The following is a 14773-nucleotide window of genomic DNA, read 5'->3' on the forward strand; positions in this document are numbered from 1 at the left end:
CACCTTTCAGGTGTCGAAAATCTTTGTTTTTATCTTTTGCAAATATTACAGTTTATTTTATATAACTGATTATTTTTATTATTATTATTAATAACAATATTATTATTATTATCATTATTATTATTTATAGTAATAATAACGATGATGATAATAATAATAATAATAATAATAATAATAATAATAATAATAATAATAATAATAATAATAATAATTACTCAGATTACTCAATAATAATAATAATAATAATAATTATTATTATTATTATTATTATTATTATTATTATTATTATTATTATTATTATTATTAAGAAGGAGGAGGAGGAGGAGGAGGTCTTTTAATCAAAAAAGCTCTGAACGTTCTCTAATTTTGAAAGTTTGATAACGACCTATTACCCGGCAATTTAAAAAATTTTCTCGATTTACTATTAAATCATTTTGCTAATTTCAAATCCACATTCCTTGTCGATTAATTCCTGTAGATTAATCGTTGCTGAATAATCTCGCTTGAATACTTTCGGTTAAAAGATCCTGTTGAATTAATCCTTGCTGATTAAATCATGTTAAATAATTATATAATAATAAAATCCGAGTGGTCCTTTTGTTATTTATCCGCCCCGGGTGGGGTGGGTTAGGTAGGGGGTCGGGAGGGTAGGGGAGACATGACACATCCATCCTCCTACTGCAAACCTGTTTGTCCGCCCCGGGTGTGCTGGGTTAGGTAGGGGGTCGGGAGGGTAGGGGAGACATGACACATCCATCCTCCTACTGCAAACCTGTTTGTCCTCCCTTGGTGGGGCGGGATAGGTAGGGGATCAGGAGGGTAGGGGAGACATGACGGACAGCACCAGGTTCCAGCGCAGCGTAGTGCACGCCATCAAGCTCGTTACTCAATAATCATGATGAATAATTCCTGCTGCTGAATTGTTGCTGACTATGTCTTGAGTCTTGCGCTGTTCAGCTTGTTCCAGGATTCATGTTGGACTGGCAGAAGGATTTAGAACATTCTGTATCTTAGAATTAGGTGCAAAAATTTTAATCTCAGAAAGGCAAACGTTATGAACGGTGACCTTTGACCTTCGCCCGGGGATAGAATCTGACCTATACTGTTATTATTATTATTATTATTATTATTATTATTATTATTATTATTATTATTATTATTATTATTATTATTATTATTTATGTTGTTGCTGTTGCTGCTGTTTTTGTTTGCAGTGAAAATTGAATTCAGCATTCCTGTTTATGTCAGGTTACATCAATAAAATCGTAATAAATTAAAATCCTGGCCGGTGGAAGAAGGAACTGAAGTGTTAAGTGGCTATTAATAGACAAAAGAATCTTCAGAGGATATCAAACGAATGAATCCAATAAGCCTTTTGTCCAAACAATAATTACGTAAGATACTCACGTAAAGGAATAGGCCGCTTCTTCTAGATACCATAATCATTCTTTACAAATAATGAAGAAGAATTGGCGAGGGGATCTTCTTCCTTTTATTTGAAAGAAAATAAAGTCCACTGTCCTTGGAAAAAATACAAATAAATACAAATAGAAAACATTTCCTCTCCTCCTCCCCCCCCTCTACATACAATAAACAAATAACCTTGTCAATTCGCAAGGCCGTGTTAGGCCACATTGAAAAATGGTCCTTTTCTCCACTCCAGCTCTGCCATTCTCTTCAGTGCCAAGTGAGATTTGGTTATTCACTTCTTACACTCTCTTGTTGCTTTCTCTATGTCAGCTGGAAGAAGAGAAATGTCTCTCAGACCAGCCGGTGTCGAAAAGATTTGAAGGTGAAAAAGGGGTGCGTCTCGATGGATGCTGTCTGTTGTTGGTTAAGACTGTACTGTCAGCTGTTTGCAAGGATTTTGACATTTTCAAGTTTTTCTGTTTCAATTTTAGTTTTCTGTTAAAGAAAACTCTTGAGATGGCTGTTTGTCTGTGGGTTCGCACTTTTTCTGTCTGCCCTCAGATCTTGAAAACTACTCAGGCTAGAGGGCTGGAAATTGGTATGTTGATCATCCACCCTCCAATCATCAAACATACCAAATTGCAGCCCTCTAGCCTCAGTAGTTTTGATTTTATTTAAGGTTAAAGTTAGCCACGATCGTGCGCCTGTCAACGCTATAGGTGCCAACAACACCGGCCACTACCGGGCTGTTGCTGAAAGTTTCATGGGCCGTGGCTGAGAGTTTCATACAGCATTATACACTGTACAGAAAACTTGATTGCGCCGAAGAAACTGCGGCGCGTTTTTTACTTGTTTTTTTACGTTCCATTCTGTGAGCAAAGCCAGTAACCATTTCTTGACGTCAGGGGACGGTGACGTAGAATTACAGATCAAACAGCAGACCTGAATTATATAGTAAGTGCTTTCCACCGTATATTTTAAATAAAATATTCAGTATTTTTTTAACTTTCCTCGTACTCCCTTATTTAAAACCACGGTCTCAGGAATTGCAAAAGCAAAAGATAGCCCAGCCTGCCCAAGCTGCAACAGAAACTGGGGTAATGAAAACAGCTGTGGCCTTTTGAAGTTTGTCGTTTGTTTATACTTGCATGAGGTGTTGTGGCTTTGGAATTTATTTGTACCTAAACTTACTCCGTGTTTCAGTATTTTTAAATTTCTCTTCTAACGAGAAACCCCGATCTTGTTCGCTTACACCTGCGTGAGGGCCTCGGTTAAAGACATTTTCATTCTCAGAATTAAAACAGTTCACATGTTATTAGAAAGCTTTTCTGTCATGTATCCTAGCATCATCACTCATCTGGGGGCATTCCATAATGGCAAATGCGTTTTAAGGAGAGAGAGAGAGAGAGAGAGAGAGAGAGAGAGAGAGAGAGAGAGAGAGAGACAAAAGCGTATTTAAATGAAATATCACAAGTAAGAGATTATTAAAATCCGCAAAGCATGTAACATGATTTTAGTTTTCTGTAAAAGAAAATTATTGCGTCGGCTTTGTCTGTCCGTCCGCAGCTTTTTCTGTCCGCCCCAAGATCTTAAAAACTACTGAGACTAGAGGTCTGCAAATTGGTACGTTGATCATCCACCCTCCAATCATCAAACATACCAAATTGCAGCCCTCTAGCCTCAGTAGTTTTTACTTTATCTAAGGTTAAATTTAACCATAATCGTGCTTCTGGCAACGCAACAACACAGGCCACCACGGCCGGCTGAGAGTTTCATGGGCCGCGGCTCATATTGCATTACACCAAGACCACCAAAGATAGATCTATTTTCGGTGGCCTTGATTATACGCTGTGGCGGGTGTACAGAAAACTAGATTGCGCCGAAGAAATTTCGGCGCATTATTTACATGTTTACGTTGTCTTTGATTTACGACCAAAACACGAAGTAAGTTTGTCTTTTCCTGAATATCAAAGGAAGGTTTGCTGAGTTCAGTGAATAATAAATGGAGACGTAATGTGATCAGTGAATAATGAAGGACAGGTGAAGGACTTGTTGAATAATAAATGGAATTTTGATGTTACTGAGTTAATAAGAGAACAGCCAGAAGGTTGATTTAAATAACTGCGCGATGTTTCGATTAAAAACGTTTCTTCCAAGCACTTATGCTTGTTTATGAAATAGAATATGATACTCTGATTTTATCAAGGGATATATATATATATATATATATATATATATATATATATATATATATATATATATATATATAAAATATATATATATATATATATATATATATATATATATATATATATATGTAAATATATATGTATATATTCATAATATATATATACATATATATATATATATATATATATATATATATATATATATATATATATATATATATATATATGTATATATTCATAGTATATATATACATACATATATATATATATATATATATACTGTATATATATATATATATATATATATATATATATATATATATATATATATATATATATGTGTGTGTGTGTGTGTGTGTATATACATATATATTTGACAGGGAATATGTGAATCCAGGATTTCACGAAATCCCTAGGGAATTTGTGAAATGACCAAATCGCTAAGGAGCATTTGATCCCCGAGAGCTAGTACTAAACACGACGAAACAGTGATTCATCTACAATGTTTCGCCGTGCTTAGTACTAGCCCCTGGGCGGGCAAGTGTGTTTCTCGGTGTTTAGTACTAGCCCCGGGGGGGGGAGTCAAGTGTGTTTTGCCGTGTTTATTCGTAGTGCTTGGGGGATTAAATACACTTAGGGACGTTTGATCCCTCATGGGCTAGTACTGAACATGGGCGAAACAATGTAGATGAATCACTGTTTCGCCGTGTTTAGTACTAGCCCTTGGGAATCAAATGTTCCAAAGCAATTTGGTCATTTCACAAATTTCAGAGATTTCGTGAAATCCTGATTTCACATATTCCTGTAACATATATATATATATATATATATATATATATATATATATATATATATATATATATATATATATATATAAATATATATATATATATATTATATATTATATGATAATTTAAGAGAGGTTTTAGACTGCAGACACTTTCTTGTATAGAGGTCATTGTTGGGAAAGGCTGACCCCGGACTGGACGACAGCAAATGGAACTTTGCTGGCCATTACCTGTGGGATATCATTATTATATACTCTCAGTAGGACTATCGTGTCACGGGTAAATATAGATGAATCGCCTGAAATATTTTGTTTGGAAGGATACAGTGACGTGAAAATAATGTTAAGCAACGAGGTTATAAGTGTTAATTTTCATCATCGTACTCTGGCAACCTACCGTTAAACCATCGGCCGCACTGCTAACCAGTAGGTTGTTATGGCAAAATAATCAAGCCTTCACAATTCTTTTGAACAGATGATATTAAATATCTTTTGAAAAGATTATTTCCGCCCTTGATGGAAAAAGAGTTTTGGGTTATATTATTCCCCCACCCCGCCCCCCGCCACCTCTAATTTCGGAACAAATGCCCATCCAATAATGAACAAATCAAGGGATGAATTTACCGATTACATGACAGCTGACCTTCGCTCTCTGGTCCCATAGTCGCCTTTGGTGCAAATGCTAATGTCATTTGTACGCAGGGATTCTCTCCGATTGACTCCTGTTCTTCATTAAAACGCTATGAATTAACCTCTCTCTCTCTCTCTCTCTCTCTCTCTCTCTCTCTCTCTCTCTCTCTCTCTCTCTCTCTCTCTCTCTCCATCAATTGAATCGCGGTCGTTTTAGTTTTCTGTAAAATAAAACTATAGTTCCGGCTGTGTCTGTCCGTCCGCACTTTTTTCTGTCAGCACTTTTTCTGTCCGCCCTCAGATCTTAAAAACTACTGAGGCTAGAGGGCTGCAAATTGGTATGTTGATCATCCACCCTCCAATCATCAAACATACCAAATTGCAACCCTCTAGCCTCAGAGGTTTTTGTTTTATTTAAGATTACAGTACTTCTGGTAACGATATAGCATAGGCCACCACTGGATAGCGGTTAAAGTTTCATGGGTCGCGGCTCATACAGCATTATACCGAGACCACCGAAAGATTTTCGGTGGCCTTGATTATACGCTGTAGCAGCTGTACAGAAAACTCGTTTGCGCCGAAGAAACTTCAGAGCATTTTTTACTTGTTCATATTGGATATGAATAACCGAATGTTTTTTTTTCATCTTTACTTATTCCGCCTTCGTCTGGCATTCTTTGTTAACATGATATTTATTTTAATATCCTCTCTCTCTCTCTCTCTCTCTCTCTCTCTCTCTCTCTCTCTCTTTCGGTGTAAAAATGTAAATGGGATAAGGTAAGAAAAATCCAGCATGAAAATGATTAGTTACCGACTGTAAAATGGCTTCGCTTCATGAATTTCCGTCTTTCCTCCTCCTCTCTCTCTCTCTCTCTGTTTATATATATATGTAATATATATATATATATATATATATATATATATATATAATATATCTAAAATATACATAATATATATATAAATATATATATAAAATATACATAATATATATATATATATATATATATATATATATATATATATATATATATATATATGTACATTTATCATTATAATTATATATATAATATATATACATATATCTGTTTATCTATCTATCTATCCATCTATATATATTAATATATATATATACAGTATATATATATATATATATATATATATATATTTATATACACATACGTACATACATATATATATATATATATATATATATATATATATATATATATATATATATATATATATATAAATATCTATATATATAAAAATAGATATATGTATCTGCAAATAAGCTATCAGTCTGTCTATCAGTCTATCTATCTATCTATCTATCTATCTATCTATCTATCTGTCTGTGTGTCCATCTTCTGTCTATTTATTTATCTATCTCTCCATAAAGCAGAAAGTGGAATATTTATTATTCTACATTTTATTTGGCAAAAATACGTTCCAGGACGAAACTTAACATTAAAATACAGATCTCTAACAGTCGTTGCATTTTCATTCTCATTCTCTTCTTTAAGAGAGTAAGACTAAAAATATTAAGACTAAAAATATTCTATTTTCTGAATCCTTCAGATTGAAAAGTGCTGTGAAAATTGCAAGTCGTTTCCAAGAATGAGGGACGAGAATCATAAATTCAAATGTTGGTTTAATCATTTTTACGTTTCACAGCTGGAACTTGATAAGACTTGATATTTTATTTTTTTTTTTATTTTAAAGTGAATTTTTTTTCATTCAGTACACATTTTTATTAGTCTGAAAAATAGATACAAAGAACTCCGTAGGGGGTTAGTGCCGTCAGTGCAACTCAGGGGGTACACTGTAGGCATCACTAAAGGTTTTTTGCAGCGTGCCTTCGGCCCCTAGCTGCAATCTCTTTCAGTCCTTTTACTGTACCTCCATTCAGATTCTCTTTCTTCCATCTTGCTGCGGCGTCGGTGACCCTGGTAGTTGTGACGCCAGATAACCCACAATTAATCAATCCATCTGGCTATCCATCCTCTCCCAACAGCTATATTATAGTGCAACTGCGAAAATCCTCGTTGGACGAGTCGGTAGAGTTCTCGGCTAGCACTCTGCTAGGCCCGAGTTCGAGTCTCCGGCCAGCCAATGAAGAATTAGAGGAATTTATTTCTGGTGGCAGAAATTCATTTCTCGCTATAATGTGGTTCGGATTCCACAATAAGCTGTAGGTCCCGTTGCTAGGTAACCAGTTGGTTCTTAGCCACGTAAAATAAGTCTAATCTTTCAGGCCAGCCCTAGGAGAGCTGTTAATCAGCTCAGTGGTCTGGTTAAACTAAGGTATACTTAACTTAGTGCAACTGCGAGGTTTTCCTCCTGTTACACCTTTCAGACTACCTACTCTCATTTTCCTTTCCAGCGCTGAATGACCTTATAGGTCCCGGTGCTTGACCTTTGGCTTAAACTATATTCCATTCCATTCCATTCTAGGTGAAAAGAAAACTCTTTTATATTACTGCACATGGCATTCGTTCCCTTCCGCCTTCGTCATTTTTAAGACTGGCAACTTTTTTATGGGTTGAGATTTTCCGAGTCATTTTATCATGAGTTTTAGTTCAATTTAAAAAGGGTTTTCCTCGGAGGGGGGCTGGGTTAGTGCCGTCAGTGCACCTCATGCGGTCCACTGTAGACATTACTTAAGGTTCTTTGCAGCATGCCTTCGGCTCCCTAGCTGCAACCCCTTTCGTTCCTTTTACTGTACCTCCTTTCATATTCTCTTTCTTCCATCTTACTTTCCACCCTCTGCTAACAATTGATTCATAGTGCAGCTGCTTTGAGGTTTTCCTCCTGTTACGCCTTTCAGACCTTTTACTTGTCAATTTCCGTTTCAGCGCTGAATGACCTCATTGGTCAAAGTGCTTTGCATTTGGCCTAAATTCTATATTCAGTTCAATTCAAAAAAGGATTCTGAAACATTATCTTAGTTGGGACCCCTAAAGATGAAGTTATTCAATGTTTTTTTTCGAATTTTTAAATAAAAAAAGGAACATTTTCCTCACAGAGGGTTTTCCTTTGAATAAAAGGAAAATCAGACTGATTTCGAAAAATCAGAAATCTTTTTCATTTACGAAATGTTCTGATAAAAAAAAAAACTTCATTTGGGCATTAAAAATAAACTTCCTTTCCGTTTTCCTGTTAAGAAAAATATAAAAATAGAATTTTTAATCTATACCAGTTTTTTATTTTTTCTCATCGTGAATAAAATGAAATAAAAGCCTCATAATTTCAAATTATTAATCGATTAATCTCTTTTAACCTCTTCTCTCTCCCCTTTTAAAAGGGCGAGGGAAATGTAGCACCTTTATGGTATCCTTAAGCTAAGCAAAGGATACCCTAGGATTCCATAGGCCCTAATTAAAATATGTTTTAGGGACAGATGGTCTTTGATGACCTGAGATAAGGAAAGTGATGTTAGAGTACCTTTGAGCCATTTTGAGTGGACCCCGTAGGGGAGTAGTGCCGTCAGTGCACCTTACGGGGTGCACTGTAGGCATTACTAAAAGTTCTTTGCGGCGTCCCTTCGGCCCCTAGCTGCAACCCATTTCATTCCTTTTACTGTACCTCCATTCATATTATCTTTCTTCCATCTTGCTATCCATCCTCTCCTGACGATTATTTCATAGTGCTAACTCTCAATTTTCCGTTCAGCGCTGAATGACCTCATAGGTCCCAGGGCTTGGCCTTTGGCCTAAACTCTATGAATAAGAAATCATGATTAGTACGGAAAGGTAATTATGAATAAATTTTATAAAAAGCTGGATAATTTTTAATTAAGGTATGGGTGACCACAGGTGCTTCAAGAAATGTGAACGAGCCTAGGTAAAATGAGTTTTGGGTGAATACAAGTGAATAAGTCTGATAAAAAAACATTAAATTGTTTTGAGTGGAGGAATAAGTGACGAATGATGATGTATAACAACGTGAATGAGTGAATGAGTGCAGTTGAATGAAACTTGATAAATCTGAAAAAAAACTGGACGCGTTTGATACCACTTCCAGGATTGAAATGAAGGGAGAAGCAATCTGAAATCAGAGCAGATCAGAAAGAAAGAGAGAGAGAGAGAGAGAGAGAGAGAGAGAGAGAGAGAGAGAGAGAGAGAGAGAGAGAGAGAGAGAGAGAGAGAGCATCTTAGACGCATAAGCATAAAACAGAACTTTGCAGTCTTTAATTTTCCTTCCAGAAACTCGCTATACTTCTGAGAGAGAGAGAGAGAGAGAGAGAGAGAACATCTTAGACGAATAGGCATGAATAAAACTTTGCAGTGTGTAATTTTCAGTCTAGAAACTCCCTATACATCTGAGAGAGAGAGAGAGAGAGAGAGAGAGAGAGAGAGAGAGAGAGAGAGAGAGAGAGAGAGAGAAATAGCATCTTAGCATGAGATAAAACTTTGCAGTCTTTAATTTTCCTTCCAGAAACTCGCTATACTGAGAGAGAGAGAGAGAGAGAGAGAGAGAGAGAGAGAGAGAGGCCCTTCACTGCCACACAGCGAAGGTCGTTCAAGATTCTTATTTTAGATAAATGTCTTTTTCTTCGTCACTTTTCTTCTTAACATTTGACGTTCCTCGATGGCAGAAGCTCCTGCAGATGACGCTGATAATAATCATTGCCGGTCGAAATCTCAGAATGGGACCTCTCTTCACTTTAGTTCTTCATTGGAGGGGCAGGTAGAGCTCTCGGCTAGCACGCTGTTGGCCCAGCAGCGTTCGACTCTCCGACCGGCCAGTGAAGAATTAGAGGAATTTATTTATGGTGATAGAAATTCATTTCTCGTCATAATGTGGTTCGGATTCCACGATAAGTTGTAGGTCCCGTTGCTAGGTAACCAGTTGGTTCTTAGCCACGCAAAATAAATCTAATCCTTCGGGCCAGCCCTAGGAGAGCTGTTAATCAGCTCAGTGGTCTGGTTAAACAAAGATATACTTTTAACTACTAAACTAGGCTATATATAATAAATTCACTGGCAAGCTCAATAATTGTGGATATGTTTTTTTAAGAAACCCGCTTCTGTTTGTATACACAAACAAGGAAAAAAATGCACCGAACTTTCTTCGGCGCAATCGAGTTTTCTGTACAGCGCGTAATGCCATATGAAACTCTCATCCACGGCCCATAAAACTTTCAGCCACGGCCCAGTGGTGGTCTGTGTTGTTGCCACCTATAGCGTTACCACACGCACGATCATGGCTAACTTTAACCTTAAATAAGATAAAAACTACTGAGGCTAGAGAGCTGCAATTTGGTATGTTTGATGACTGGAGGGTGGATGATCAACATACCAATTTGCAGCCCTCTAGCTTTGGTAGATTTATATATATATATATATATATATATATATATATATATATATATATATATATATATATATATATATATATATATATATATATATATATATATATATATATATATATATATATATATATATATATAAAGTAAATTGAGCTTAGTATGTTTCGCCGGACCGTTGATTTACAGGTAGAAAGCTCCACAAAAAGAAGAAAGGAACACGCATTAACAATAATAATTTGTACAAATTTAACCATGTTTCTTTTAACAAACAGAACCAGTGAGAACGATTGGCGGCTTTAGGTAACTCATTTCGGACACAAGTCCTTATTGTTCGTGTGGGTGTGTGAGTGTAGGTATATGCGCGTGTGTATATTTCACTTAAGTATAGCAGTTTTAACAATTTCCCATATATGATTTTAAAATTCTCTCTCACTTTCTCTCTCTCTCTCTCTCTCTCTCTCTCTCTCTCTCTCTCCATCTCTCTCTCATACGTGCCCACTTTCTCTCAGACACACGCAACTGTTCGCGCTCTCCCTCCCCATCTCTCTCTCTCTCTCTCTCTCTCTCTCTCTCTCTCTCTCTCACTCCCCCCCGACTGGTTCGTACACAAACACACACACAAGCACGCGCGCGCGTGGTCATATACAAATATATACATCACAATCGCTCACTCTCTATTTCTTCTTGCCCCACCCCACCCCGCCTCTCTCTCTCTCTCTCTCTCTCTCTCTCTCTCTCTCTCACGCACACACACACTCACGCTTGCCTTCATACACAAATATCATTCTCTCTCTTTCTCACAATTTCCCAGTAACGCCGGGGATATTATATTCAATTTGTGACGCCACAGAGGGCCTGTCAAATCGTAATTGGCTGGTTTAAGGTAATTGCGGAACACGTTTGGGGCTTCGGCCCTGTGGTTTTCATCAACCCCTCTGGTTTTGCCAAAGGGAAATGAAGGCGTTCCATTGGGCTCGGGTAACTGAATTATTATTCCGCCCCAGCGCTCATAAGCTCATTTGCTGTTCATTGAAACCTATATTTGACTTCACGAAGGGATTGTGTTTACACGGTTGTTTGTTTGATTTCATGTGGATGTACTGCTGTACGTTGTTCAAGTTGCAGTTATTGGTGTAGTAATTTGCTTCTCATTACACTCATTATTGAATTGAATTGAATTGAATATAGAATTTAAGCCAAAGGTTAAGCGCTAGTACCCATGAGGTCATTCGGCGCTGAAACGGAAATTGATAGTAAAAGGTTTGAAAGGTGTAACAGGAGGAAAACCTGGCAGTTGCACTATGAATCAGTTGTTAGGAGAGGGTGGAGAGTGAGATGGAAGAAAGAGAATATGAAAGGAGGTACAGTAAAAGGAACGAAAGGGGTTGCAGCTAGGGCCCGAAGGCACACTGCAAAGAACCTAAAGTAATGCCTGCAGTGCACCATATGAGGTGCACTGACAGCACTACCTCCCTACGGGGTACAATCATTATTGCTCTTACTATCAATGTTCCTGTCGCCATACTGGGAGCTTTCCTAGATAGTGGCTCCCAAGGAGTTTTAATTCGGTATGTATCCACCTTTTCGGCGTGCTTAGTACAAGCCCGTTGGGGATTATCGTAAAAGCATAAACAAAAGACTGTAAATATCATAAAGATAATGACCCCCAAGAAATGTTAGTCCTAGATAACGACCACCGAAAACCCTTGGGGGTCACTACCTAGGAAAGATCCCCAGTGTGTGTTAAGGAACCCTGCTGTTTAATTACTGTGCCAGATCATCATCAACTGAAACACCATCATCATACTTATCATTGTCTTCAACACCGGGAGGTTCATTGTGAAATTCCCATACTCGTGTCTTTCTGGTCTTTCGCTTTCAATAAGCTCCACTCATCTCCATCCTCCCCTCTCTAAGTTCTTTTCCAAGTAGGCCTAAGTCTTCCACTCTCCTGGTACCCACAGTAACACATTTGGCATTATCAAGCACTATTTTTTTCCGTTTTAGAAATTTTCCTTGATTTCCTATTCCATGTAAACATCGTACTTCGTTCTACGGGTATTTGAGTATATTACTATCTTGTATTTCAGTCCTGTTTTAATTCTCTTACGCCATGAGAAGAAAATTATTGTTCACTTTTCTAAATCCGCACTGTTCTTCCTCCATGAATCCTTCTATGATCAGCCCTGCTTTCTCATTCATCATCTTTGCCTCACTACCAAGACGGCCGGGGTTTGAATCCAGTGCGAGTCAGACCGATTTCGGCGATGTCAAACTGTTGCCCTAAGCCAAGAATCAGATACCTGATAAATAGTCAACGGTAGTGGAATGCAGCCTGGATTTAGAAGACTTTAAAGACAGCAGTCATCATCCCAAAATATTTGCTGAAAAGCATGCATGTATTGCCTATTGGAACCGCTAACTGTATAGTGAAAACCAATATTCCTTTTCCCCTTAGGAATCATGGAGAGGATGGCACCAGATAGATACAGCCTTCCTGTGTCAATGGAAGTAAGCCCGGCGTCCCAAACCCTTCGCTTTTTATTGCAGTAGATGCTAGTAGTACCTATTTAACAGTCAGATGTGAACTGGGGCCAGTAGACAGGGAGTGATCAGTGGACCTGAGTGTGTGTGTGTGTTTGTATTAAGAGGTAACTGGTACTTACAGATATGAGTGGAAATGCATGGTACATTGTGTGTTACATGTAAATAGCGTTGTCATTTCATTAATGACTGGAGAAAAACATACACAGAACATCTTGATGTCTGTGGAGTTGTTCCAGTTACGACAAATTGTGTAGGATATAGAAAAGTAATCTTCAAGATAGGTTCGTTTATAATTCTATCCGCTTAATTTTCTAAAAGAGATCCTAAAAGTAACATGTTTTGCATAATTAGGGTATGCAATTTTACTCCAGGGTGATACAATAAAAGTAATATCTTTTATTTGTAAGTTATTAGTTTTCCGAAGAAAAACTGTTGAGCCGGCTTTGTCTATCCGTCTGCACTTTTTCTGTCCGCCCTCAGATCTTAAAAACTTCTGAGGCTAGAGGGCTGCAAATTGTTATGTTGGTCATCCACCCACCAATCATCAAACGTACTAAATTGCAGTCCTTTAGCTTCAATAATTTTTTTATTTTATTTAAGGTTAAAGTCAGCTATGATCGTGTTTCCGGCAACGATATAGGATATGCCACCACCGTGTCATGGTTCAAGTTTCATGGGCCGCGGCTCATACAGCATTATACCGAGACCACCAAAAGATAGATCTATTTTCGGTGGCCTTGATTATATGCCGTAGCAGCTGTACAGAAAACTCGACTGCGCTGAGGAAACTTCGCCGCATTTTTTACTAATTATAATTAGCATCGCCACAGCACGACAATATATAATATTAACAACAGTCACATTTTTTCTCTCCGTGTATCCTCTTGATATAAACCTGTAACCCAAGAAATAAAATAAACAAGAAAGAGGTAAAAAATCTTCCTAAAGATGAGGAATAAAAAATAAAGTCCACTCCCGTCCAATTGGGAACGAAGTGACAGCCAATTCTGAATACTCAATTTCAAGGATCATTAAACCGATATTCACCTTAGGAGGTTTCTAATGCGCCCTGTGATGAATCTCCATTTTTAAAATTCAATTTCTCCCATTGCCTTTTTACTTACCGTTTATCTTTTATTGGCCTTTTGCTATTTTAATGGAGTTATTTATACTCCGCACGGGAGGTAAGATATTATGGCAAGCTGTCGGCTGGTGAGTTTCATTAAATTGTTAGAGGAAAGAAAAGTACTTGAGTTTGCCTGTTATGATGAGAACAGTCTGTCTGTACACAAACACACACACACACACACATATATACATATGTATATATATATATTGTGTTTGTATGTATGTATACACATACACACATGTATATATACAACATTATACATACATATATATACACATTTATCTGTATATATAATCTTCAGTATGTATTTTTTCAAACATCCGCTTTTTCCCTTCAAGGAGAACTGATCCAGACAGTTCCAGTTCTCAGTTAAACTTTTGGGATGGGGTTGCGACCCCTTGCCCAATAACTACATATGACTAAGAAAGTGACCCACCACAGCCGACTACCTGGTCCTTAATTCACTGCTTATATGTATACTGTATATATATATATATATATATATATATATATATATATATATATATATATATATATACGGATAAATTAGACCTTTTTTAAAACAAGAAAAGCAGAATAAATATGATTTACGATTGCAGAGAGTTCAGAATAAATTATCCGATCGTTTTTTCTAATTTGAAGCTCTTTGCCTTTGAAGCTTCTAAGGTTAATTTCAGCTTTGGCTAAACATCACTTAAGACTTGCCAGTAATAAACGTCACTTCTTCCTCCACAGATTCGACAGAATCGTAGTTGCATAACCTGTTT

The 14773-nt window shown here is 37.1% G+C and overlaps 1 long non-coding RNA gene across 1 annotated transcript in view; it reads left to right on the forward strand.

Moving 5' to 3' along the window:
• LOC136844675 (uncharacterized) overlaps nt 1-14773 on the forward strand; it is a 93531-nt gene that overhangs the window by 78741 nt on the left and 17 nt on the right. Inside the window, exon 3 of the long non-coding RNA XR_010854962.1 lies at nt 14742-14773. This exon is cut by the window's right edge and continues 17 nt beyond it. This is a non-coding gene — a long non-coding RNA (uncharacterized lncRNA). The remainder of the gene's footprint in view (nt 1-14741) is intronic.

Source organism: Macrobrachium rosenbergii, chromosome 13, assembly GCF_040412425.1.
Source record: "Macrobrachium rosenbergii isolate ZJJX-2024 chromosome 13, ASM4041242v1, whole genome shotgun sequence".
In the NCBI taxonomy this organism is placed as follows: Eukaryota; Metazoa; Arthropoda; class Malacostraca; order Decapoda; family Palaemonidae; genus Macrobrachium; species Macrobrachium rosenbergii.